Below are 23,540 nucleotides of genomic sequence, written 5' to 3'. Positions count from 1 at the left end.
ACATAGGAGACCTGTCTTATCCATCCAGTTCATCAGGGATGGGAAGAAGCCACCACTCTCGAAGGAAACCAAGAAGAGCTCCCTGCAGATGGCACCATCATGGGAGAGGAGGTTGAACGTGGGTAGGAAATTATTTTTTCGAATGGTCATCTAGCATCCCTGAGGCCCAACGTGATTATATGACCTGAGGTGGGAAAGAGGATTATCCTGATTGAACTAGCAGTCCCATGGTAAGACAGTTGCCAAGAGGCCTCAGAAAGAAAAGCCACCAAAACCTGATCCAAAAATATAGGGACCAAGGGTGGCAGGCCTGATTATTCCTCATTGAGGTTGACTGCAGAGATATGCCACCTAATCAGTGTGGAAAATGCTTACCATTCTGGGACTAGTAGAAACAGAAAGGAAACAGCTGTTCACAAGATGGTGGAAGCCTCTTGTTGGCTTAGAAACAGGGTCAAGGTCCAAACATCCAAAGAAAGTTGGAAGCCATCTGATGACATCTTCTTCTGTTAGAAAGCTTCTGCCATGATGGAGTAACAGACAGTATCAGCATGCAGATGTATGCAGTAATGATGAGCTTAAGTGAAACAAACCCATGGCAAAGAAAAGACACCATGGATTTGAGAAGCATTATTGGGCACTTGATATGAAGGAGTTCTTCTTTGTATCAACTGGCTGGGATGGTTGCTTTCTGTGTTGGATGTGGACCCAAGTTTGGCTCTTGGAAGCTCATCAGGATAGTTTGTGGTGGGTTTGTCATTTTGTCACTGTACAAAGAAAATATGGTTACTTAGTTGACTGTTACAAACTTAGAATACAGACTGGATAATTAAAATTGTCATTGCATGGATCCATGTATAAGCATGGATTATTTTTCTCTTTAAACAGTGTTCGCAATGTTCTTCAAGGGTTTCAAGGCTGAGGAGAACTGAGGTCTCCCCTAAAGTTAACAGTTGTAAGGGTCTCCTATTGAGCAAATTTATTCCTGCCCTCCATTCATTCATTGCCTAGTTTTGCTTTGCCCAAAATCTATCCCAAAATGTACCGGTTGTAAACTAGAATAACATTTCCAAAGAGGTAATAATTTTAATAGTGTATTAAAGTGTACCCTAAGAGGTTGAGTAAAATTGTCATTTCAGCAAAAAAGACCCAACAGGCAACAGCAGTGCATGTATGCTCTGTCCAGACAATATGTCAGCTGTATTCATTGAGTGTTATACTAACAGGATGAACTCATCTATTTGGTTCCTATCCCCTAATCCTATTCAAATCAGCCTAAATTCCTCATTTATTCATTGGGTGGTGAGAATGTGCCAGTGTTTAAAGGGACAGTCATGCAGAAATTAAAAAATTCTGTGGCTCTGGCCCCAATTACCAATTGTTTAGGAAATAGAAGAGAGAGGAAAAACAATTACAACTGTAAAAGTAACAATGAAAAAGGAAAGAAGAAACAAGTAAAGTAAAGGAAGGCATAACAAGAGGCAAATAGCTGGTTTAACATGACTCAAAATAAAGTGAGCCTGGCAGCCAAAATCTGTTTCCTGAATAAATAAGTTCTCCTGTAGGCTGATTGTCAAACAAGTTTACTATTTGATCTTTGTGTGACGGCAAAAGCCAAGTTAAAGTATACAAGAGGGAAGTGTATTACAGCAACATCAGCCATGTTAAGCAAGTAGCAAATACAAAACCCAGGTAGAAAATACTAAATGTTTTAGAATAACTCCTGTGTAATGATAAGTATTTTCCAAAGATGAATGAAGACAGATGAGTGTGAAAAGGATATTCCTGATAAATTGTAAATTCATTACCAATATTTCCATTGCTTTGGCAAAGCAGCTTCAGGACTCACCACTGTTCAGCAATTAGCATATACAGAAATCGCTTATACATAGTACTTACCAATACAGATAAAACACAGAACAGCTGTGAGAAGAATCAGAGTGCTGGAAGCAGTGTTTAATTATTAACGCCTTTATTAGTGTACTATTTAGATCAAACAAACAAGACTGCACCACACTCCTTAGCTTCTTAATAATGTCTCACTGCAATTTGATTAGTGTACGCTTAGGCCTGGAAGTCATTTCTCAAGATATTTCAAAGTTTTTCTCACTCAAGAATATCTTAGGCTTTCTGCTTCAACTAAGTGACATTAGTCATGTACATATTATTTCATAATTTCTGTGGTTTAACTGAGTTCTGCATGGTTTGAAATGAACAGAAACATGTAACCATAGGCCTGTTTTTCTGTTCCTTTTAGATGGTTGTAGCTTATTATTATCTTGATGTGTCTAATAAGGACACATAATGAGGGGAGTAATGGATAGTGGTGCTGCTGGCCCGCACTTGCAGTGAGCCAGGAGTTGAACTGAACTTTAATAATATCGATTCCCAGCTGGGACACCTTCTGTGTGGAGTTTGCATGTTTTTCCTGCTTTCTAGTGAGTTAACTCTATAACTTCACTTTCTTCCTTCTGCTCTAAATGGACTTGGTGTAGATATGTGGAAGTGTGCCCTGGAAAAGATTATTTCTGTTTATTATTTTTTATTCAAACCTTCAAGTTTGTGTTTATGGTATTTAGCTTTTATTTGGTGTTTAATTCTTTATCCAGTGTTATTTGCTGAACTTTTAAATGCTTCTATTCGTAACTAAATCTTTTTGAACATATATATGTATAGCACTATGAACACAGAAAAGGTGCTAGGTAAGCATCATTATTATGATCCAATGTTGGGTAGGCTGCTGTCTTGAACCTGGTTCCCATAAGATTGTAACAGACAAAAGTGGAATCGGAAGGAGGATAAGTAGTATCCAGTATCCAGTAGTATAGCTGAATGGTGGAAAGCCATTTTCAAATTATTATTAAGACAATGAAGGATAATACAAAGGAGATGAACAAACATTACGAGAACATGAGTGGAAATAAAATCACACAGACTGTACATTTGGGCAAGCCAATGCAAAATGTGTAAGATTTCATGTAAATATGTCAGTTTCAGGATCTTCACCGTGATTACTGAGAATGTAGAAGCCTTGCAGACAGACTGAGGGAGTTACTTCAAGAGAATGGGCAACTTTACACTACATAAAAAGCAAGATGAATGACCTCAGAAGATTAAACAGGTACAGTAAGCTCTGCAACTAAGTCTACCAGGTTGTTTGAAGTCACACATGCATTTCTATTTAAGACACTGGATGTAAATGTAAGAAATCCATTGTGTTTGGAATATGTAAGCACTTTGCTTTTAACTAGCTGTCCCCGGCAGCTCCACCCGTGTAGTAGTGAAATAGGACAAACCTTAAAAATCAAATAAAAAAAAAAAAATTGTATTGAGAAGAAGTTATATTGATAGCTTTCATATCTGAGGGCCTCTTGATATACAATATTTTTGGTTTTGCTATTTGCTATCAGGGGCGAGAATGTAGCTGTGATCTCTTTGCCAAAAATGTAAAAAGGTGGCAAAAAGTTGCCACTATATCTGATCGTGTTTAACTCTGATGGGAGAGTGTCCCCCATGTGGGGAGTAGAGCACATGGCCGTGATATCTCTGCCAATGAGCAGGTATCCTCTAAAACACACGTAGCTGTGATCTCTCTCTCTCTCTCTCTCTCTCTCAAAAGCGTCAAACGTTACTTTTTAACAATCTTTAGATGATAATGTCTGCTGAACAAACGGGTATTGCTATCTAAGCAGAGGCAAGGTACGCTGAAACACATGGCGAGAGGTAGAGCAACTGGAACGGAGGCTGGCATGTGAGTGAGGATAGCTCCACCCAGCTCCCTACTCCTGAGGTCCCACCTCCCCCTCTCCTTAGCCCACAGCCTGTCTCTTGGATTGGTGCGAATAAATTAGTGCCGCAACCAAACTATGATGCTTAGCGTGATGAGAGAAGTCGCAAAATGAACTGGAATTTTAAAGCAAATTATTAAAGAAAAACCTGATCTAAATCTGTTAAGTAGCTCTCTTTTGAAAGCGGAAAGACATACAGACAGATGTTGGATTTTTTTAATTTATATATATATATATATATATATATATATATATATATATATATATATATATATATATATATAATATATACACTATATATATATATATATATATATATATATATATATATATATATATATATATCTTTATATATAATCTTCATTTGGATCTTGATCTTTGTTTGTCCGCGAATTCCACGTATGCGTAGACCACCTTCCAGTTTAGTACGTTGTTGTTACTCATGGATGTCAACAATGTGCCGGAATAACGAAAGGGGTGGTGGACAGTGTTACGCTGTTTAGCTCCTGAGGCCTGGTTAGAGAATGAGATTGCCGAAGATAAAAGGTACGTGCCTATATAACATATGAATGAAAGAAAGACAGTGGGTAAAATGAATGACAACGTAACAGCATGTTCCGGAAATTATTATTGTTATGTTGTAGCCAGCGAGTGCTGCGCGTCTCACAGTTGTACCCTGGCTTGCTCACATGTCAGTGAAGTGATCCCTATTTATGCTTTAAAGAGCCTGGATACCTATGTGTCCCCCTTTTATAACCATTGCTCCGTGTATATTTCCTTACTCTTTGGATTGCCACAAAGCAACCTGCGAGATTGGAGAAAGGTTGAGAAGAGATCGTGAGAGGAAACGACAGCGTTGTGAAAACGAGATGGACGGTGAATGGAGAGAAGCAGAAATGCTCCTACACCACCACATAATTACTATTCGGACAGTGATTCCGAGTAGGCCATTCCTATCGAATCAATGTCCAAGAGTTTTGTTTTGTAATTTTGTTTCCCTTATAAAAAATCACAATGCTGTGCGACGAAGGGCCCAGTTCACGACTGGCAGCCGCATTTAAACAGGGAGCCCTTCACAGACAACTTTAACACGCGCAACGTAGTTGGGCGCACATGGCTAGTATATATATATATATATATATATATATATATATATATATATATATATATATATATATATATATATATATATATATATATAATAGAGATAGATGGAAGACCACTGAGCTGATATACTAGGTGCTGTTGTTTGTTTATTCTGGCACAGTTTCCTAAATCAAATGCTAAAAACAAGGGCATGTACTTTTTAGCTTCCTTTTGAATTTTTAATTAAGCATAGTCATGCTTTATTCCCTGTTTTTCCAATTAAGAGTTGTGTGTTGCCGAAACACATCCCAGAGGAAGTGATGCCACAGGGTATCTCACATCAGAGTGAGCTCACACATGTGTAACAGTATGTTTTTGATTTGTTAGAGGAAGATGGAATTCTTGGAGAAAACCCAGGTTAACAATGAGAGAAGATGCAAAACCTACAAATAAGACACCCTAGGAAACAGAATTAGGGTGCAAGTAGAGAGAGTATGAGACCCATGAAAACATGGATGGGGATGTAGAAACTACACACAAGACAATCCAGAGCTGAACCATAGCTCAGGTACTGTGATTAAGCAACACTGCCTGTTGTGCCACCATATGACCCTTCAGACATTTTTCACCCAATTCTTGAATCTTCCTGATACAGTACAGGGTAATTGGGACCTGCAGCCTTTCTCGAAAGTTCCCAGTCCAATGCAGTGAACAAATCTGAAGGAAATGCAAGTGCATTGTAGGTGTCGTAGTCCAGGAATATGCATTGTGGTATTACAGATAAGCACCACCCGTTGGCCTCAAACTGAAAGGCTTTTCCATTGCAAAGATGCTCTTTTGGTGAGCAATACTGGGTATATCCTCCAGCCCTGTGGTTGGAGTGGCTCTTAAACTGCAGTGGAACAATTTCATTTGTGTCATGTCAGTCTGTCTCTCATCCAGTCTCCCACTTTTGTAGATGCCTGGACTGTTACAGCAGAACATTTATTCACATGCACTTTCTTAAACTAGGCCCTTTTGGAATTGCTGATTCATTATATCTTGTTTATCTTTAGGATGTGGGAAGAAATTGAAATACTAAAAGTAAAAGGAAGAAGAACCTACAAGCTCATTCAGTGGGTTCCTGAGATAGGAATTAGGGTCCAAGCACTTTAACATGACTGCACTCCCTGCTGTGTTGCTGTGCTACCTTGCATCAACTTTAATAATAGTTGTTTCAAAGCATTATACATGAATAGTCCAACAAAACTGGACAGACAAGACAGCACAAATGCAAATTAAATAGTGAGAGGGCAAGAATATTGGGCAAAATCCACAGAGCAGATCCCAGAATCAGATGTTTCACCATCCTGAACTAGCTAAGAGCAAAAGGAGTGCATTTGTTTGGCACTGCCCCCTTATCATGCCCTTTTGTTGGTGGCCCATTTTGTATTTTCCAGAATATAACCTATAAAATCACATATGTTAACTTTTTTCTCTTTTTTTAATATTCTAACTCCACTTTGACAACAAGTGATACTTCAATTTAAAGAACCAGTCAGATTTCCTTTCGTTTAACATAATGGAAGGTGCTATGCTATTTGACAAAAAACACTTCTTACAGAAAAAGAAGCTCAGATTTAAATCTTACAAAGGCACTGTGTGTCAGAAAAATGTTTTATGCACCATTACAGAATGCAGATTGCCATCGATGAAATACTGTCCTGATCTGCCCTCTTTAATTTAACTAGAAGTCATTGTACTAAAGTTAAATCTTAATTATTAACAATTTTTAAGCTCGTTGGCCCTGAAGGATAAGGTGCAACCCTTCCATCTCTTATTACAAATCTGATAATTACAATAGGTTTATTGAAGATCTGGCAGTCATTTGTGCTTGCTAGGACTTGTGGCATCTGAACAATTTAAATAAAAGTACTTAAGCCCATGCCTATTGCTAGTTATTTAAAGCTGTTGGGCAAGCGGCAGGTAGCACTGTGTTTAGAACAAGGAAAGGCAGGGTCAAAAATAGCTCCCTGCCTGAAATTTATATCCTAATATATCAAAAGTACAGTACCTTTTCATTGAACTACATGCATGATCCACTTGCTTTGGTAAAGTTATGTCAGGCAGAAGTTACTTTAGCATGCATTTTACACTAATCAAAAATACGCCCTGAATGTTAAAATTTGAATATACAGTACATGACTTGAACATGCGCAATTACCAAACAGCATTTGTTGGGTGTAAATAGTATAGATTTTTATCAGACTAATATATACACAATCCAAGAACAGAGTGAACTGTGCTAATAAAAAACACCTTCAAAAGCCCCCTGGCCTGAAACTATTCATCAGTGTTTTTTAAACACCTCTGGTGGACTGTGATCTTCTATGCATAATTACACAAGCAAATGCTGCAACATGCCAGACATTATAATTACACAACCCTGAGGTTTATTTGTTGTTAGCTGAACCAGTCTATCTAGACACGCCTAGTTATTTATTTATTTATTTTACATGTTGTGAATAAAGAAGAATAATATATTATTATTGCAATTCCTAGCATAGTTTCCTCCTCTGTATACCCTGAAACAAAGATGGTAAACTTTTTTTTTTTTTTTTAATTTTACATCACCCCTGAAAGATCCACATCAAGCTTATTTTCTTCTTTGTCTCTCATTTTTTAGTTTCTTTAATTTTTCCTTTAAAACAACTAAGATGCTGAAGGACCAGATTGTTGCCTGATGAATCTTGTGTAGCAGATAACTCCCAAGGGGCGAGTAATTAGTATGGAGAAACAGGTTCACTGGAGTGGAAAGGCAGGCACGATAGCTGGAAGTGTCAAGTAAGTTCATACTCCCTGATTATATGGGAGAGGATTCCACGTGATCAGTCAAAAGCAACAGATTCTAAACTTCTCATCCCTTTCACAAAATAATGGAAAATAAAGAAAAAGTGCACTCTGCCTTTGTCATGCAAATGACATTACAAAGATTTATTTTTTTCGTTAAAACTTTAGAAACATTTAGATAAGAACAGGTTGTTTAGCCCAACAAAGCTTGCCAGTCCTATGCTCCTAAATCCCCCAAAATAACATCAAGTCGAATTTTGAAGGCCCCTAAGGTCATACTGTTTACTACACTACTTTGTAATTTATTCCACGTGTCTATGGTTCTCTGTGTTAAGAAAAAGTTCCTAATGTTTGTTCAAAATTAACCCTTAACAAGTTTCCAACTGTATACCTGCATTCTTGTAGAACTAGTTGTTAAAGTAACAGTCTGGAGCCACTGGATTAATTCCCTTCATAATTTCAAACATGTTAATCATGTCACCTCTCCTTTTGCTGGAATTAGCTCTTTTAATGTTTCCTCATAACTCATCCCCTTCAGTCCTGGAATCAGCCTGGTCGTTCTTCTCTGGACCATTTCTAGCACTTCTTTGTCTTTTTTTGTAGCCTGGAGACTAAAACTGCAACCAGTACTCAAGATGAGGCCTCACCAGTGCATTATAAAGCTTGAGCAGAACCTCCTTGGATTTGTACTCCACACATCATGCTATATAACCTAACATTCTGTTAGCCTTCTTAATGGCTTCTGAACACTGTCGGGAAGTCGAGAGCTTAGAGTCCACTATGACTCCTAAATCCTTCTTATAAGTTATACTTTCAAGTTTCAGACCTCCCATTGTGTATTCAAGTATATTTACTTGCTATGTGTAATACTTTCACATTTACTTACATTAAATTTCATCTGTCACACATCTGCCCATGTCTGAATGCTGTCCAAGTCCCTCTTATGATTCAACAGATTCTAGATCATCTGCCAGTCCACCAAGCTTGGTAGGTTGCTCTTTTACAGAATATAAGATGCTTTAGACTGTAAATTGTCCAAGAACACAATATGAGACAAGACAATCATGGATAATACATGATAAATCACAGGAAAATATTTAGAAATTTTAAAGAATCCTATTAGCTAGCCTCCAGTGAGAATAACTAAGATTTAACTTGTACGTACACAAGAGTCAACCAAAGAATAAGAAACAATGGATGATTATTACAAAACAAGCTCAGTCATAAAAGAAGTAAATGCAGGGAGCAGATGGAATCTGCAAAAGAGAAAAATGGTTTCAGAAGAAAATTCAACTGTATTGTATGATTAATAAATGTAGTACTAGGGTGTTGTACCGTGTTAGCCATTATGAATGTAGAGAAAAGACAAGCAAAATGACACCTTTTATTGGCTAACAAAAAAGATTACTATATGCAAGCTTTCGAGGCAACTCAGGCTCCTTCTTCAGGCAAGATGTAATCAATTAATATTAAGATAATAATTAATATTAAGATTACATCTTAATATTAAGATGTAATCATTAATAAATGAGAATTAACGGAAACACCTGGGAAGAAAATTCCAAAAAGCTGCAGACAGAAATATGAACATGTATGTAAAGGGACTTGCATTGTCTAGATTTGGAATAGCAAAATGGCCTCTGACACTAGATTTCAGGAATATAACAACATAGACGTGGCAACACAGATGTTTCTGTAGCAGCCCACTTCAACAGCCATGGACACTGTGAGAGGGACTTTAAAGTCACAGTGCTTAAGGGCAACATCAGAACACAGCAAGAGAGAAAAGAATGGGAAGTCAAACTCATGCTAAAATTTAACACATTGCAACATGGTTTGAATAGAGACAAGAGTTTTATGGCCAGGTTTGAGGATTGTTGCATCACTGACCCAGACAACCTGTCTACAGACCCACAATGTATGGAAAAACTCATCACAAACTTCAAAAGACTTTGTTGGACAGTTATCTTATGCAAAGATCTTGACCACAGATTGTTCTTCTCTCTTGTTAAATGAATCTTAGCCCGAAGAGGTCTATTAATTTTTTACATTTAAGATGTCTTACTTAAAGATTTTCCAATGTTGTTATTTGTCCTAGTGTGTATATAAACACAGGGAACTCCAGTTTCTGTATTACATCTTGCCTGAAGAAGGGGCCTGAGTTGCCTCAAAAGCCTGCATATTGTAATCTTTTTAGTTAGCCAATAAAAGGTGTCATTTTGCTTGACTTCTCACTACATTCATAATGGCTAACGCGGTAGTACTACAGGAATATAACAAGTAAGGAGTGATGACAAGTATTCAAAGGTGCTGGAATGTATAGCCTTCTCAGTTAACATCAAGGTTTTGAAAATAATTTTTCATTAGGCAGGACGCCAGTTTAGCCAAACCAGCTGAGAGGTGGTGTGATTGTCTGAGTCAGCACTCTAACAGAACCTGTTTTGGCCTTTCTGTGCTGCATACAGGTAGTAATTATGTTATGTAAGTGAATAATAATTGCATACTGGGTAAGAAATAACTTTAAGGGTCAGTTTTTGCTTTCATCAACTGTAATCCAGGGGCATTTTACACACAAACACATACATTTCACAAAATAATGTATACAACATCATAATTTCCTCATCAGAATAGTGAAAATGAATTATTTAATCTTAAGAATAGTATAGAAGTTACAAATGAATAGGGTATATTTTCAATTTCCTTTCCCCCAGTATATAATATGTTGATCCAATTAAAAGAAAATATTTTTCATAAAAATCAGTAGCGGTCAAAGTGTTTCAGACACGGGACCATTTTGCAGTGATCTACCTATGGCTAACAGTCAATTTAGGGTGATAGGGTAATTTAGAATTAAAATGTCCACATTTATTTTACTAAAGATATTTATGTGAAAAATACCAAATTCTAATCCTGTGTTGCTAGATTTGCATTTCAAATCCATGGATTTTAGCCGGAGATCCTTAATAACCATAAAGATAGTATAATAACAGATAGCCTGACTGGATAGAGGCAGTAGAAATGGTGAATGTGTCCAGCTGAATGAAAACAAAGGATTGCAATGGCTAGAGGTGGCTCTCCAGACTGAAGTAAAGGTGAATTTAAAAGACTGACCCATGTAATAACTGGAAAAAGACTGCTATTGCAGAAGTGTCGAGCACATGAAGGAAAGCGTGGTGATCACAACAAGCCAACTGCAGTGGGGCACGAAGGAACAGCGCCAAAGTAAAAGTCGTTACTGTATTGTACGGTAGTAGTATATGTTTTTTTAAAAGAACTTTCATTTTCCAGTGGTTGGTAAATAGACTTGTTAAACAGCTATGGCACTATGCTTGCAGTGGAGTTTTTGTTCTTGTTTTGCAGCAGCTGTTTATACAACAAAAGAGTCAATTTTATGAATGAAAGCAATTACATAGTCAGCTTTGGCACCTATGCATAAAAATGAGTACCAGGTGGCAAAGGAGTAAAAATTTAACATTGGATCTGGAATAGGAATGTCAAAACAGAGTTTTAGTACTGTGCAATAGTGACAGTCTTACCTATTAAATTACTAGTAATATTACGGTACATATTTTGGGGGCTTTTTTGCACTATCCCTTGTGTTTTAAGGGACAGCATGCTTTAATCTGGCTGCATTTTTCCACTTTTGCCTTATTTCCAAGGCTGATTGCATACAAAACTGTAAATGTAAATAACTAGACATATGATGAAAATACTAAATCTGTTACCACTGAATTAATAGCCTCATAGCCAACTGTTTACGAGGCAGTGAGGAGAAAGGTAATATATGCAATATAAAAGTGTTAAACATCCACTGTTCAAATCATATATCATATGTGTACTCAGGACATGACTGGGATTAAAATTCAGGCTGGGAATCTCACACCCACCCAGGCCACACCATACATTCAGAATCAGAATTCACTTTATTGACCAGGTAATCAAGTGTGTGCTAGGAATTTGTCTTGGTAGTATTGGTGCAACATACAACGATAACACAGAATACAAAGTATAAATATAAAAAAAGATAATGGGTAGGCACACTAAAACCCATATTGTCAGATGGATAGCCCTATTTGAATTATAATAATAATATTTATAATAATAATTTTATATATGTGGTACATTTCAAGCACAAGTACAAAGTGCTTTCCAGATTTCAAACAGTAACAAGATAACAAAATCAGACATCACTACAATCCCATACAAGGCACCCCTTGAATTTGAAAGGAATAAACCCACATGCTCAGATACACCAAAATCATAACTATGTGTTGATGAATTTGTTGATTTTGCAAGACAGCAAAGTTTCACATGCATGCTAACCTCTAAATTCTGACATTATCTGAAAGGGCAGGTTGTACTCTACAGTAAGATATAAACTGCACCTCTGCTCTCATCACTGTTTCTTTCAGACTTTCCTGTTGCTGTGTTGTTAAGAAAAAAGGTGACATGTCCTTACAGAGAAGATATTGATTTTCGGTATAGTCCCAGAGCTTCTGGGAGACTTGGGATTTCTGATCACTTACATTTGACGACATCGCACATTTAAATAAATCTGTGATTTTGCTGTGTTTAGCAACTTTCACAGGCAGGGCTTTGTTCATTTTTTCTGTCTTTCACATCCTGGCCATTTTCACTCCATGGCCTGCTGTCCTCCTGTGTCTATTAATGTTCTGTGTTGTGTTGAGGCTGGCACAGGCCAAACCTGTTAGTCGCCCTCCGTTTTATCTTAGGTTTGAATTACATTTAATCTGTCTTGCTATCTTGTGTTGCTTTGTATTCAAGTCTTGTTTGCTTTGTAAAGTCCTTTGTGAAGTTGATCGAGTTGATCACTATGAATGTCATTATGTAAAATGATAAACAATAATTGATCAAAGTGGCAAGATTAAGACAATGGGAGAAATTAAATGTAGAACATTCTCAAAGTCACTTTATCCAATTTAGGACTGAGAGACGCCTGTCCTGACAGCAGTGGGTGCAAGACAGGAATCAGCTCTTTATAGGAGACACATCTATCAAGGGGTCCACTTACGGATACACCCACACAGGGCCAATTTGGAATCACCAATCAGCCAAACTACTACACTTTTAGGAATGTATCAGGAAACTGGAGTACCCAGAGAGAAATCCATACAGACACAGGGACAACATGCAAACTCCACAAGGACACCAACTGGACATGGGATTCAAACCAAGGTCATTGGATTTGTGAGGCAGAAAAGCTACTCAATGTGCCACCATTCCCTGTTATACACTAAACACAAGTATGTTACATTCAGAATGTAATGAAAAATTCAAAAGTGCACTCAGAAACCTTTTTTTGGTTAACAGACTTCTTCAGAATATCCAGGTAATAATGACCATGCTTGTGGTGATACAATCTTCCCTGCAAAACAATAAGTAATTTTCACAAATTTTCGATTAGTTAATTGCTGAGTAGCAATAAACTGCTTCACTTCCACATTATGTGTTATCTGTATAATAGAGTAACACCTGTAAATTTGTTAAAGGTCTAAAACTTAATGACAGGCCATTTTTAATTTATTTATCTTTATAATTAAAATAAACACTAATGAATTCAGTCATCCTTTAGTAGTTAAGAAGTTAAACTTACAATCACATGGCAGCAGTTCCTATAACTGTGTGAGTGCTTGCTTTTCAAGTGTGCTGGAGGATATGTGTAGACCTAAAATCAAACACATGTAGCTGTTACATGAGCAGAATATATAAGAGTAATCATCATACCAAATACATGGCATCTGCTATTTATCTTTTTATCTATTTATTTAATTTTTTGTAAGTCTGGTCAGAGTTACTGAGTGAAACAGTGGAGAGGATTAAAAACCAGTCCTGTAGACACAAGGCCTCTATAACCTTACGCAGAGAGCACAACATAAGCAATGTTTAGAGGTTGCATAAAATAAGGATCGATGATTTCAAAGATACTTGTACAAAATACTGTAGCAGTTGTTGTTAAATGGCAAAATGTAGTAATAATAATAATAATGCCTGTACAGTATATGTTTTCTCTGGTTACTCAATATCTGCACCCCAAATATGTGTTGGTTAGGTACATTAACAGCTCTAAACTGGCCAAGTGTAGAGTGTGCACTCTGATAGACTAACATTTTGTCCAGGGTTGGTTTCCATCTTGTACCCAAAGCCCCTGGGATAAGTACCACCTCCATAGATAGACGTGTCCTGAAGGTTAAAATTGTCATTTTGAAAAACTATCCTAAAATAGTCAATGAGCTTGAACTTGCATTTAGTATGAGTTTCTTTTTTTTAATTAATTTTTCTCAAACAGACTGCAATGAAATTTATTTTATTCTGGTTACATATCTACAAATGTCAGCTGTGCATAGCTCAGAAACATTATTAATGGATAAATGAATTCTTTGGACTAGTGTTGAAAGAAGGAGCAGGACTTTTCTTGTAAAATTTAAAAAAGTGGAGTTTTACAATGATTATTCCTTTCATTGCTGAAACAGCCTGCTAAGTTAAACATGTTGCATGGCTACTAAAACTCGTATCTTCTCTGTTAATGCTGTTGTGTTTGCTTAAGATTTACCTGAATGGTTGGATAATTAAAGTGTGCAGGCTCTGCAGCATTGTAAATCTAACATATGGCTTGGTAATGCATGTTTTTGCTGATCTGTAATGCAGAACTGATACTATAATCCACATATGGTTTCATAAGATGTGTCTAAGTTATACAAGTATGCTGTGCTGTTGGCTCCCGTTTATGATGTAAGAAGCATGAACTAAAGCAGCTAATTTTGGTTTGCTGCGAATTTTCAGTAGCTTATATATATATCCAGAATGAGCTATATTATACTGCCATTAATCTAACTTAAGATATACTACTTTACTTTTAAATTGTATAGTTTGTTCTTGGGCGGCACGGTGGCGCAGTGGGTAGCGCTGCTGCCTCGCAGTTAGGAGACCCGGGTTCGCTTCCCGGGTTCTCCCTGCGTGGAGTTTCCTCCCACAGTCCAAATACATGCAGATAGGTGCATTGGCGATCCTAAATTGTCCCTAGTGTGTGCTTGGTGTGTGGGGGTGTGTGTGTGTGTGCACGCCCTGCGGTGGGCTGGCACCCTGCCCAGGGTTTGTTTCCTGCCTTGCGCCCTGTGTTGGCTGGGATTGGCTCCAGCAGACCCACGTGACCCTGTAGTTAGGATATAGCGGGTTGGATACTGGATGGATGGAATGGATAGTTTGTTCTTACATCTAGAGTGATTGAAGTAATAAAGTAAATGCAGGGCATCTTTCTCATAGGATTTAGCAGGCTGAGGGTGGTGTCCCAATAGAATGATCCTCATAGTCGTTGGTTGGTAAGTGGGACTAGGTTATTCTTGAGGATCAAGGTGTGTCAGCCTTTAGGTTTAGGTTATATTCAACGAGGCCTGTGTGTTGTTCATGTTGTAGCTATTGAGTCCATGTATGGAGTAGTGAGTAGTGGTTGGCTGTGCAGGCATCACTCATAACCAGTTACTGCTTAGTTAGAGTCCGTGTGTTTGTGCCTTTTTGTGTGTATGAAGTTCAGAGTGTGGGAGTATACAAATCCAATAACAAACATGAGGGAGTTGCTCTTATCCCACAGTAATACAGATGGATAATGCTACTTATACTAATAAAAAGAACAATTATTATTATTAATAATACTTTCAGGTCATTTACTCAAAATTGTTTACAAAAAGATAACCTCACAATAGCTAAGTAGAATGAAGAATTCTTGAAGCCATATTTAAAGAAAGTAAAACCACCATACACAGTGGTAGCACTGCTGCCTCACAGTAAGGAGACCCGGGTTCGCTTCCAGGGACCTCCCTGTGTGAAGTTTGCATGTTCTCCCCGTGTCTGCGTGGGTTTCTTCCGGGTGCTCTCACAGTCCAAAGATATGCAGGTTACGCGCATTGGCGATCCTAAATTGTCCCTAGTGTGTACTTGGTGTGTGGGTGTGTGTGTGTGTGCCCTGCCCAGGGTTTGTTCCTGCCTTGCACCCTGTGTTGGCTGGGCTTGGCTCCAGCAGACCCCCGTGACCCTGTAGTTAGGATATAGTGAGTTAGATAATGACTGACTGACTGACTGACTGACTGAAAACCACCATAGTATGATTATTATAGTTGTTAGTAAGGACAGTAATAATAATGATATTACACTAGTAATAGCGAGAAAAAACAGAAAATATAAGATAACCATGCAAATTACATATTAAGCCTAATATTAATCAAACTAATACAGCAAGTTAGTATATAATAATTTTTGATGGACAGCCAAGATGGATTGGTGTTCTGGCTGGCTTGGACCCTGTTCCATTAACCTGGCTGGGAGGCCATCATACTGAATGATCAGAGGCATGATGTTCCCTGTGTCACCCAGGAGGTAGGTATACCATGCCAACATGGATGTACTGTAATCCTGGTGTGGTTTGAAAGATGGCCCTTACCCAGCCGGGAGGTCATAGTGATGGACGGACTTGGGTAAACAGAGCACAGGGTGGAAGCATTTCTGGGCTGGTGTACCCATACACACACTCGCCAGACGTGCTGGGAATGGGGCAGCCCTGCTAGGTTTCATGAGTACCATCAGGGGGGTGCTGCAAGGAGAGGCTGCCCCTACTTTGTGGGGCTACTGCCTGACCTGAAAGAGCTTCCTCTACGTAGAATACTGATATGGGAAGTAGTCCTGGATCTGCCACTCATTCATTCGGGGAGTCAGAGTCAGGAGTGGATTCAGACAAAACTTACTTGGAGTGTAGTAGTACTAGGGTGTTGTACCTGTTAGCCATTATGAATGTAGAGAAAAGCCAAGCAAAATGACACCTTTTATTGGCTAACTAAAAAGATTACAATATGCAAGCTTTCGAGGCAACTCAGGCCCCTTCTTCAGGCAAGATGGAGTGTAGTACTAATAAAGAAGAAGAATTATGATAAAGAGAACCTGTATAGAGGTATTTTTGTAAATTAAAAGGTTTCTTTTGAACCTGAGACTGTATTTGGTGCAATTGTGTATGAGGTCAGGAGATCTGTGATGCCCCTAAGTGGCCATAAATTACAATTTAAAAAAAAAGCATAAAAAGATAATGAAGAAACTCTCCTAATATTTAAAGGAAGATTTATTCAAGAGGTTAAGGACTCTAGCAGAAAAAGTTGAATCTCCTTTGCTTTAGCTTAGACCCTGTGTGTTTAAAATCAGCAGATGCAAATATCTTAGAGATCTCTCAGGTTGGCTTTAAAAATGGAAACATATTCAGGCGCCACTTCATTCACGACAAACATTTTTAACCACAGTTCACTTGAAAATTGTACATGATAATGAATATAAGATATTTGAAAATGCTTTTCTAGTTGTAGTAATGGATTGGAACACTTTTTTTCTATATGTTTTTACCACCAAACTCAATGCATTGTTTAGACTAACATTTCTTCCAAATGGACAGCATAAGCTTATAAGTTACAGTCATATGAAAAAGTTTGGGAACCCCTCTCAGCCTGCATAATAATTGACTCTACTTTCAACAAAAAAGCTAACAGTGGCATGTCTTTCATTTTCTAGGTACATCTGAGTACTGGGGTGTTTTCCGAACAAAGATTTTTAGTGAAGCAGTATTTGGTTGTATGAAATTAAATCAAATGTGAAAAACTGGCTGTGCAAAAATGTGGGTCCCCTTGTAATTTTGCTGATTTGAATGCCTGTAACTGCTCAATACTGATTACTTGCAACATCAAATTGTTTGGATTAGCTCATTAAGCCTTGAACTTCATAAACAAGTGCGTCCAATAATGAGAAAAGGTATTTAAGGTGGTCAATTGCAAGTTGTGCTTCCCTTTGACTTTCCTCTGAAGAGTGACAGCATGGGATCCTCAAAGCAACTCTCAAAAGATCTGAAAACAAAGATTGTTCAGTATCATGGTTTAGGGGAAGGCTACAAAAAGCTATCTCAGAGGTTTAAACTGTCAGTTTCAACTGTAAGGAATGTAATCAGGAAATGGAAAGCCACAGGCAAAGTTGCTGTTAAACCAGGTCTGGCAGGCCAAGAAAAATACAGGAGTAGCATATGCGCACAATTGTGAGAATGGTTACAGACAACCCACAGATCACCTCCAAAGACCTGCAAGAACATCTTGCTGCTGATGGTGTATCTGTACATCGTTCTACAATTCAGTGCAATTTGCACAAAGAACATCTGTATGGCAGGGTGATGAGAAAGAAACCCTTTCTGCACTCACGCCACAAACAGAGTCACTTGTTGTGTGCAAATGCTCATTTAGACAAGCCAGATTCATTTTGGAACAAAGTGCTTTGGACTGATGAGACAAAAATTGAGTTATTTGGTCAATAACAAAAAGCACTTTGCATGGTGGAAGAAGAACACCGCATTCCAAGAAAAACACCTGCTACCTACTGTCAAATTTGGTGGAGGTTCCATCATGCAGTGGGGCTATGTGGTTAGTTCAGGGACTTGGGGTCCTTGTTAAAGTCGAGGGTCGGATAAATTCAACCCAATATCAACAAATTCTTCAGGATAATGTTTAAGCATCAGTCACAAAGTTGAAGTTACACAGGGTTTGGATATTCCAACAAGACAATGACCCAAAACACAGTTTGAAATCTACAAAGGCATTCATGCAGAGGGAAAAGTACAATGTTCAGGAATGGCCATCACAGTCCACTGACTTGAATATCATCGAAAATCTATGGGATGATTTGAAGCAGGCTGTCCATGCTCGGCAGCCATCAAATTTAACTGAACTGGAGAGAGTTTGTATGGAAGAATGGTCAAAAATACCTCCATCCAGAATCCAGACACTCATCTAAGGCTATAGGAGGCATCTAGAGCATGGGGTTCTTAACCTTTTGATGACTCCAGACCCCCAATGGATTGTCCAATATGGTCCCATACCCCCTTTACTTGACTGTTGAAATAATCATCACCATTCCTTACATTAGTTGCCAGAATGAATGGCAGTGCACAGTCGCCGCCTTTATATACAATGCAAAACGTGCGTCTAGACTGTTCGAGATACGTACATTGCCAATAAACGAGTAAATACACACTTGTTCAGTAAATATACATTTATTAAATTTAAATATTAAAATTAAAACGTATTAAATTTAAAATTAAAGTTGTAGTAAATACACACATGTAAAATGTCGATGTACTCTATCACGTTCCATTCACGTACTACCCAAGTATAAATTAATACATTTAATAAAATAAATACCAGTACCCAGAGATCGAGTCCCCTACCCCCAGCATTTGGTTCCCATACCCCCAAGGGGTATGGATACCCCCGGTTAAGAATCCCTGGTCTAGAGGCTGTTATATTTGCAAAAGGAGGCTCAACTAAGTATTGATGTAATATCTCTGTTGGGGTGCCCAAATTTATGCATCTGTCTAATTTTGTTATGATGCATATTGCATATTTTCTGTTAATCCAATAAACTTAATGTCATTGCTGAAATACTACTGTTTTCATAAGGCATGTCATATATTAAAAGGAAGTTGCTACTTTGAAAGCTCAGCCAATGATAAACAAAAATCCAAAGAATTAAGAGGGGCTCCCAAACGTTTTCATATGACTGTATATTCTCATAGAGTTTGAATTAATAGTCACAACCTTGAAGTGAAGGTTCATTGAACCTGGCTTCAGTTTGTGCTCTCCTCTTTCCTCAGTCTGTGCGAGTTTGCTCCGAGGAGTTTAGGCTCCTTCCACAGTCTAGACATACATATAAGTAAGCCATTTAAAACTGGTGTCTCCAAAATGGTGAACATGTTATCAAAGTGCTTTATGTCAACAAAGGGAGAGAAAGGGTAGGGGGAGAAAGTGAAAGTGCTTTATTATCCTCAAGAGGGCAATTTGTTTATACAACAGCAGTCAATGTAAAGAAAGAAAGACACCAACAAAGACAATACAATTTTAGACAGAAGAATCCTTTGTTAAGCACTCATAGCTTCTGGCATGAATGATAATCTATCTGTTAAGAGACTGGATGATCTGTGCCTGTGGTCTGAAGGGGGTAGTTAAAATTCAGTCAATAAAAATGGTCGACAGTTTGAATTGGGTATCTGGGCTGATGACTATTTTTCCAGTCATTGGTATACAGCACAGCAATATTATAAACAATACAAAGCCTTGGTGCAGTGACCCTTTGATTCTTGTGTGTTAATAAAACAATAAAACTGCAAACAAAGTTATATTTGAGATGAAGGTTACATAATAGCTTAGCTGCCAGCAAATGATTCTCAGTACAATTAAATAGTAGAGAAACACCTACAGATAGCTCCCTAGCATGAGTCCCGTTTTCCTTAAAGTTTTGGTGAGTTGTAAAATTCATACAGATGGAGCTTGGTTAGGGTTAGCGTACTTGAACAGAGCAATAGCGTGAGTGTAATGCAGCTCTTTAGAGGTCTGACACCCTTATGCATGCAGTTTTCCAAATAAACAAGTCAAGCAAACTGGCAAATGAGGCTGAGTCTGAAAAAGCTTTCAAACCAGTAACGGAAAATGTAGTCAGGCATACACTTTATGTCATGAATAATGTATATTAAGTTAATTCCAGCATGTATTAAACAAAATTAATACACATGGAGAGCTGGCACTAGGTCTAAGCAAACTGACCAGTTATTCTGAGCAGAACAATGGAGATCCTTAGCTTGTCTTTTACTTGCTACCCTGAAGTTACATAAAGGGCAGCTGACAAACAAGAAAGAAAAAAATAAGCAATGAAGGGAAATTAAAGAACCTAGAAAGGACAACTTATACCTGTCCCAAATGTTGTACATTTTACATACAGTATTAATAAACAGAAGGACAAATCAATCTGATGAGTATAGATTTACTATAGGAGGGTCTTGAACATTTTAAAGAAAAGACATTATTCAAACACATAAATACTTATTTGTGATCATCTGGTCCATTAAAAAAACTAGAATCACTCATGGAGCAAAAAATCTTCAGCATAAATGCATTCTGTTTCAGACAGCTGATGTCTCCAAGGACCCTGCCAGCCAGGAAAGCTTCAGATTTTCCCGGAAAGATCCAAAGTTGGGGGATGGGAGAATGTTTGCTTCACTGAGTGCCAGGTTTCTTGACATTCACATTTTTAGAATGTCCAGTTTTATATTTATACCTCTAAAAAACAATAGCAAACACATCAGAAGTTATAATTTGCCAAAATTGCACTGACCGTGGACACTATAGACAATTTTCTGTGATAGTGGGCCTCATTTCATAATTGGTTCAAGCATGATCATCTTTAAACTAAACCTTCACTAGACTGTAGGAATATTTGCATTCCCCACTGTGATGCCCCCCTACTCTGCATCTTTCATTTGATATTTTGCTTCTTACATTTAAATTTAATCATGAAAACTCAGCAATTCTTGATCTCTACATCCTGCAACTAACATTTCAACCTTTAATGTGTGACCCTTCATTTTCAGTTCCTCAGTTCAACTCATAATTCCTTTTTAATACTGTAAATTCTGCAAAATCTCCCCCTCCCCTCATGCATTAGTCAAGAGTCCTGCCTTCAGTTAAAAAGCTCGATCCCATTTGAACATTCTCCTGTTAGTGCACTGCTCTGATGTTCAAGGAAGTAGATAGATAGATAGATAGATAGATAGATAGATAGATAGATAGATAGATAGATAGATAGATAGATAGATAGATAGATAGATAGATAGATAGATAGATAGATACTTTATTAATCCCAAGGGGAAATTCACAAACTCCAGCAACAGCATACTGATAAAGAACAATAAAGAGTGATAACAATGCAGGTATACAGACAGACAATAACTTTGTATAATTTTAACGTTTACCCCCCCCGGGTGGAATTGAAGAGTCACATAGTGTGGGGGAGGAACGATCTCCTCAGTCTGTCAGTGGAGCAGGACATTGACAGCAGTCTGTCGCTGAAGCTGCTCCTCTGTCTGGAGATGACACTGTTCAGTGGATTCTCCATGATTGACAGGAGCCTGCTCAGTGCCCATCGCTCTGCCACAGATGTCAAACTGTCCAGCTCCATGCCTACAATAGAGCCTGCCTTCCTCACCAGTTTGTCCAGGTGTGAGGTGTCCCTCTTCTTTACGCTGCCTCCCCAGCACACCACCGCGTAGAAGAGGGTGCTCGCCACAACCGTCTGATAGAACATCTGCAGCATCTTATTGCAGATGTTGAAGGACGCCAGCCTTCTAAGGAAGTATAGTCGGCTCTGTCCTCTCTTGCACAGAGCATCAGTATTGGCAGTCCAGTCCCATTTATCATTTAAGCATTTACGTAGTTGTTTAACAGTATTTTAACAAACGAATGAATGCATGCATATGACTGGATGATCAATATGTGGATTAGCAACACAAGTTTTTTCATTGACATTCTAATAATGTTTGTTGTTGTCCAGCATTGATTCCCATAGACGTCTATTTTATCAGAAACGTAATTATCTCCACTCTCTATGAAAACATGAGTCTAAACCTTTTTCTCAGCCATCACTACAAACTACGTGGGGTAAGTAACATATCGGAAGATATATCATCTTTAGGTGTAGTGTTCCTTTAAAGTTACAAAAAGCCTTTCCACACCCTGGCACGAGAAAGGCCCAGAACTGCTGCACTCCAAACACACTGGAGCACCACAGCTCCTGACCTGCTCAACACCAGGACTTTTATATTGTGGCATTCTGTAACCTATCAGTTTTAAACCATCTGCATGCTCTGACAACACCTGGGGAAGATTAACGACCAGAGCTAACTGCAATGCAAAATGAGACATTTGTGACAGAGGAGGAATGCGATTGTGAAATAAAAATGTAGTTTATTTTGGAAATAATGGTGGTAAGAAGGTGTTCTTTGGTTGAGAGGTGTTAAGGTCTGAATTAGGTGAGGAGTCCCAAAGAAGAGTTGATGTACCAACCGGTCTACGCCACTTAATAAGGCAACAGAAAACAGAACCAAAATATTAATTCAATGGCACAACAGAAAATAGGCTCTACAATTGCCTCACTAGCCAGCTGTGGATTTTAATAGCAGTAGCTTTTTCGAGTGGGTCAGAATTAGAGAGGTCCAACATGTACTTTTTCTCCAACAAATTAGATGCCATCTTCCAAGAAATCCCAGCTTATAGGGGGTCTCGACCAGAAGAGGCCTAGCTTCTCATGACCATGGGGGAGGGTATTAGCTGCCGTCATTGGGCATCTTCATGGTAATGCAGAAGGAAAGAAATGTCACTGTTAGTGCCAGCTCCCCCTCTCATCCCAGAGTGGTATTGCATACCTTGGCAAAGTCCAGAAGGTTATCCTTAAACGCCCAAGCATTACACATCCTTATCACCTAAAGTTATCACCTATAGTTTCAACTAAATTTAAATAGGAAGCTAACCTGCAAAAAGGCTAGGTACAGTGAGGAGTATATTGGCAGATGGATACAGGGAATTTATCTAACAGGTGATTTATTTAAGACTAGCTAAGGTTCAAAAGAGAGATGATGATCCAGGCACTTCATTACTGACACACCAGTTACATTTGAATTCATTAACTGATTTAGTACATATCTTCTCCAAGTGTCATGTAATATTTTAGTGGGTCTAGTTATTGAATTCATGTCCCGTGAAGGATCTACTATATAATAAAACACTACAGGATTTGTGTCCAGTCTCTCGAAGCAATCTGATTGGTCAGTTTAGCTTTGGTGATGCAAAGAAAGAGTAAGTGAGAGAGAGAGAGACACACAAGAAGGAGTCAAAGCACACACTGAAAGATTCACCTATAAAGACAGAAAGTATAAAACCAAACAGGAGGCGAGAAAAACATCTTAAAAATAATGACAGA

The sequence above is a fragment of the Erpetoichthys calabaricus genome, chromosome 10 (genome assembly GCF_900747795.2).
Source record: "Erpetoichthys calabaricus chromosome 10, fErpCal1.3, whole genome shotgun sequence".
Lineage (NCBI taxonomy): Eukaryota > Metazoa > Chordata > Cladistia > Polypteriformes > Polypteridae > Erpetoichthys > Erpetoichthys calabaricus.
The sequence above is the reverse complement of the archived record's forward strand: the minus strand, read 5'-3'. Positions refer to the sequence as shown.